Source organism: Chrysochloris asiatica, unplaced genomic scaffold (assembly GCF_000296735.1).
Source record: "Chrysochloris asiatica unplaced genomic scaffold, ChrAsi1.0 scaffold00073, whole genome shotgun sequence".
Classification (NCBI taxonomy): domain Eukaryota; kingdom Metazoa; phylum Chordata; class Mammalia; order Afrosoricida; family Chrysochloridae; genus Chrysochloris; species Chrysochloris asiatica.
This window is the reverse complement of record NW_006408591.1, coordinates 10,293,659-10,299,988: the sequence shown is the minus strand read 5'-3', so window position 1 is coordinate 10,299,988 and position 6,330 is coordinate 10,293,659.

Here is a 6,330-nt window from a genome sequence, read left to right as displayed (position 1 = left end):
GCAACTTTGATGAATCTTATTTTATTTTCAACAATGATAATTTCTGATATAATAAAAGCAAACCATACAACAATAAAAATTCAGTGTCAAAATAAAAAATACATTTTACTCTATGCACTTTAGATTAACCTATTACTAAAATGGAATAAAATATCACAATTTAAAAAAAAAATCAGTGTACAACTATAAGATAAGTAAAAAATATTACTAACAGAGTTCTAGTTCATACATGCATGACTTATTCTAAATCAAGTTCTCTCAGTATACACTTGCCTTAGTCTTTTTAGGGTGCCTTCAAGAAAAAGGTCCAATAAGAACAATGGCTTCCAAGTAGAATCTGCTGAGCCAGTTAAATTCAAGACAGAACAGTCAGTTTAGTTTTAAGAACATTGAAACCTGCATTGATGAGAAAGAAGCCAGGACAGTTGATCAGATAAATTGTTTTCCATCACACACTGCACCTGCTAATCCTTCAAGGATAGCAAAGGCTGACCAAAGAATTTCCATGGGAAACCTTATCCTATCTATCCTACAGTTGTGATCTTGCCCTTTCAGACTATTTTTGTTCCCCCAAACTCAGAGAATATTTGGAAGGAATAATACAGTGTGAGTAATTTGGGTGGGCCAAAATTGCCATATTGATGTGGCATAAATTAAAGAGCACAGAATTCTTCTAGGAAGAGTTGTTGTTGGCAAATGCCGCTGAGTCAGTTCTGACAGATTAAAAACCCTTTAAATGGCTTTAATTACTGACCTTTCAGTTCAAAGTGAGATGGAAATATCACTTAAAGAAGAATATAAAAGTGTATGGAGGATATATTGAGAAAAAAATAGCTTCACATTTTATGTTTTTATTTATTAAATGTTCCTATGATTATGCAGCAATACTTTCTTGACTCCCCCTCATATTATTTCTCCTAAATCTGATTTGAACATAGCCAAAAATTTGATTGAGAAACAACTAGAAATAAAGGAAAGGTATGGGGTTTCTCTTTATTGGTTTATGATATATGTAGCTAAATGTCATCTAACATATCATGTACCAGATTCACCCTGAATTAACAGGTAAAAGGTACTATTTCCATTGGTTAAACTCTTCTCAGAACACTTCTAAACTCACCTTCCCCCTTCCTTCATGATCAATATTATTAATATCTCAAGTAAATAAAATTTTACTGAAGATAATTTAAAAATGGTTGTAACAGTACATCTATAGGAAAGTGTGACACCTTCAACGAAATTCAGAAGAGGATATGAATATCATTAATGATGTCAGCTAGATCTTGGTTTAAATTAGGAAAAACAAAAACAGAGATATGTTTACCTGAATTGTAGTGATAACTATGCAAGGCACTTAACTATGTATAGCATAACAAACTATGGATAATCTTGTGAGGAATGAGAATTCTAGAACACTTAGTTGTGCTCATGCAGAACAGGTACACATACAAAAAGGAAGTCATTAGAACAAATTATGTGCATATGTGCATATTGTGTGGCTAAAAATCAGGAAAGGTATTTATCAGTATTGTATCTATTCATAATATATATTTAATCTGTATACTGAACAAATAACCTGAGAAACTGGACTATATGAAGATGAACGTGACATCAGGATTGGAAACAGATTGAAAACAATGTGCAATATAGAGATGACAAACCCTTGCTTACTGAAAGCTAAGAGGACTTGAAGAAGTTATTGATGAACATCAAAGACTACAGCCGTAAGTATAGATTACACTTAAAAATAAAGTAAACAAAAATTCACACAACTGGATCAATAAGCAAATGACATAACAAATGGAGAAAAGATTAAATTTGTCAAATATTTCACTTTATTTGGATCCATAGTCAATACTTAGGGAAACAGCAGTCAGAAACTCAAAGGTCTTACTATATTAGGGGAAAATGATAATAAACAGCTGTAAGCATCTATTAAAAATTAGAACATGGAATGTATTAAGTACAAATCTAGGAAAATTAGAAGTCATCAAATAAGAAGTGGAATGCATCAAGGTCAATATCCTATGTATCAGTGAGCTGAAATGGACAGGTATTAGCCATTTTGAATCAGACATTCAATATGGTTGACAATAGGAATGACAAATTGAAGTAGAATGGTATCACATTAATCATAACTAAGACCATTTCAAGGTTTAAGTGAATTACAATGCTGTGTATATTAGGATACATTCTATATCCTTAAAAGGAAGACCAGTTAACATGACTATAATTCAAATTTACACACTGAATAAAATAGACCAGATAAGATTTCATTACTCCTTATAAGCTCAATGGTGAGACTTTGTCTCTCATACTTGGACCAGTCCCTGGAGAAACATATTTTGGTTGGTCAAGTGGAGGATCAGCAAAAAGAGGAAGACCCCCAACAAAATGGATACACAACGACAGCAACAATGGGCTCAAAATAACAATTGTGAGGATGGCACTGGACTGGGCAGTGTTTCGTTCTGTTGTATATGGCATAGTTATGAGTCTGAATGGACTTGCTGGCACCTAACAACGTAACAGCAACATGTTTCTTATGTCATGTCAAGGATATCATTCTGATTAGATGTTTTTCAATTTGGTCTTAATTGAATATAATCATCTACAAACTTGCCTTTTACAGTTAATATCTCTGGTAGCGTAGTGGTTACAAATCGGGCTTATATCCTCAAGGTCAGTAGTTCTAAACTACCAGCTGTTCCGCAGGAGAAAGATGAGGCTTTTTGCTCCTGTAAATATTTACAGCTTCAGAAACCCTGTTCAGGGTCGCTATGAGTCGGAACCAACTCCACGGAGCATAACAACAACAACAAATATTTAAAATATTTTGAGTTGAATTTGAAATCTCAATTGACTTTTCTCTGTAGACCACAATATTTTTCTAAGAAATTGTCTGTGTATAAGTTCTAAGGTAAGTAGAACATAGTGCTAAATGAAGAGCAGCCTCAATTCTACTATTTTCACAATGAACTTTGTGAGGTTCCAACCAGATAGTGGTAGTGGTGGTTATGCGCTGTGGACTTGGTTCTGACTATAGCAACCCTGTATAGGGTTTCCAAGGCTGTAAATCTTTACGGGAATGGAAAGCCTTATCTTTCTCTGTTGAAACAGCTGGTAGTTTCAAACTGCTAACTTTGAGGTTAGCAGCCCGACTGGCAACTACTGCACTACCAGAGCTCCTTTTCAACCAAATACTACCATTTTGCCTCTACTCTGAGTATCTTTTTTCTCAACAAATTTAACAGAATAAGAACTTTCATATATATTTTTTCTTTTTTTACATATACATCTTTCATCAAATATAAATGCTAAAAACTCACAGTTCTTGAATTCTTTCCTTTGTTATAGAAAATTTAATTTTTTTTCAGTTAAAAATAGGAGCTTAATAAAAAATCTCTCTCTATAAGTTGAGATATACAAAAGTAGTTATAGAATGTCAAAGCTAAATCTTACATATAATTTGAGTGATCATATTTCATTTGTTCTAATCATCTCTTCCTTTTATAGGAATGTATTGCAATGATTTTTTTATTCATACTTTTTTTATTTTTTTTCATTTCAATTTTCTGAAAGCATCATGTCTGAAGATTTTTGGTGCGCTAGTCCTGGTGTGGTGCAATAGGATAAGCATTGATCTTAGCAGTCCAAACCCACCAGAAGCTTTTCAGAAACACTGTACAGGGTCACTATGAATCATTTTGAAACACTGACTGGATGACAACAATATCAACATCCATTTCACATATTAATTACAGTTTTCTAACTGATTTTGAATAAAATGTAACAAAATGTATACAACTTTTTGCAACACTAGTTTGGTATATGGTCAGGCATGTAGGCAAAATTTCCAAAGCCTCTGTAACCTAAAGTATTTGTAATTTTTGATGTGTAGTAGGCAACAATGAAGAAAAGCACATCTGTAAGCGTAGTTACTCTTTTTGTGCATATTCATACAAGCTTCCCATATGTACATTTTGTATTTTGGTTGCTTAAAATGGTATATATATTTTAAAGTCTTTAGTTTTGACAATCATTGCTTATATTGCCATTGATAGAATAGGAACAATGATAAATAATATGCTCACATAAAAGACACCAAGTGCATAGCTCTCAAGTTTCCTTAGTTTAGTGAAAATACTATTTTCCTTTGATGCTGTGTGCCACCATTTGCAGCCATACAGAAAAAACAAATTATTTTATTAAATTCTGAATATTGAAACTTTTAACTAAATTGTGCAAAAGCATAAACCATAATATTTGTTTTGCATATTTGACAGATTGTACATCCAGAGCCTTTCCTTGGATCACATAAATTAGATGGAAAGAAAAAATGACCCATACTGGAATGAACTGATTTTCTATTTGAAGGATCTCAGCACTCTGATACAAACTTATCATCATTTAATGATTAGAATCTAATCATCTAATGATTAGAAACATTCTTCTTCTAATAGTTAACACATTCTCAGATACTGCATCAGTTTTTATACATATATAGGAAAATATCTGCAATAAAAAATGAATAAAATCCATTTTCAACAGCCATTTTATCTAAATGATAAATGATATGTCACAGAGTGATATGTAAACATACCATCTGCAGCTGCATGTTAAATCACAGCCTTCGGGTACATTCTTCTTAATATAACTATTAATTTTGAAGTAGATATTGATGCTTTCTCAGTGTATTTATCTTTGATTTTCTTGGTCCTTGACAAACAGTGGTGCCCATGGTAGATGGTAAAGGTCAACAAATATTTTGTGTAAGTTATATAACCTTCATCAAGTTCTTTGAAAAACATAGATTCAATACGTAATTCTTATAAACACAGCTTCTAGCTTCAGTTTTAACTCAAAGTACCCTAATGTATTTATCTCAAAACTAAATGTGTCACCAAGGAATATTTGTTGTTGTTGTTGTTGGGTGCATTCTAGTCAAAGCCTACTCATAGCAACCCTATGCACAACAGAACTAAACACTGCATAATCCTGGGCTAACCTCACAATTGTTGCCATGCTTGAGCCCATTGATGCTGCCACTTTGCCAATCTATCTCACTGGGGGTATTCCTCTTTTTCTCTAACCCTCCACCTTACCAAACATGATATCCTTCTCCAGTGACTGGTCCCTCCTGACAATATGCCTAAAGTATGAGAGACAAAGTTAAGCCATCTAGACCTCCAAGGAGCACTCTGTCTGCACTTCTTCCAACACAGATATGTAAGTTCTTTTGGCAGTCCATGGTACTTTCAATATTCTCTTACAACACCATAACTCAAATGTATCAATTCTTCTACAGTCTTCCTTATTCACTGTGCAACTTTCACATGCATATGAGATTATTTAAAATATCATGGCTGGGGTCAGGTGCACCTTAGTCCTCAAGCTGACATCTTTGCTATTCAACACTTTGAAAAGGTCTTGTGCAACAGATTTGCTTAATGCAATACGTCAGTTGATTTCTTGACTGCTGCTTCCATGAGTGTTGATGGTTCATCCAAGAAGCATGAAGTCCTAGGCAACTTCAATCTTTTCTGCATTGATATGAATGTTTTTGCTTGAACCAGTAGTGAGGATTTTTGTTTTCTTTACATTGAGTTGCAATCCATACTGAAGGCTGTGCTTTTTCATTTTCATCAGTAAGCATTTTAAGTTCCCTTCACTTTCAGCAAGCAAGGTTGTATCATCTACATATTGCAGGTTGTGATGAATCTTCATCCAATCCTGATGCCACGTTTTTCTTCATAGAACCTAGCTTCTCAGATTATTTGCTCAGCATACAGGTTGAATAAGTATGGTAAAAGAATACAACCCTGTTATAAATCTTTCTTAATTTTAAACCATTCAGTGTTCCTATGTTCTGTTCGAACAGCTGCCTCTTTGTCCATGTACAGATTACTCATGAGCACGAATAAGTGTTCCAGAATACTCATGCTTCACAATGTTGTCCATAGCTCGTTATGATCCACACAATCGAAAGCCTATGAGTAGTCAAAAAGGCACAGGCAAGCATCTTTTTTGGTATTCACTGCTTTCAGCCAAGATCCATTGGACATCAGTAATGATATCCCTAATTCCACATCCTTTTCTGAATCTGGCTTGAACTGCTGGAAGTTCTCTGTCAATGTATGCTTACAGCTGTTTCTGTATTGTTGTTGTTGTTGTTGTTATGTGCTGTGGAGTGTGTTCTGAGTCATAGTGACCCTGAATAGGGTTTCCGAGGCTGTAATCTTTATGGGAGCAGAAAGCCTCATCTTTCTCCTGGGGAACAGCTGGTAGTTTCCAACTGCTGACCATAAGATTAGCAGCCTGATTCATATA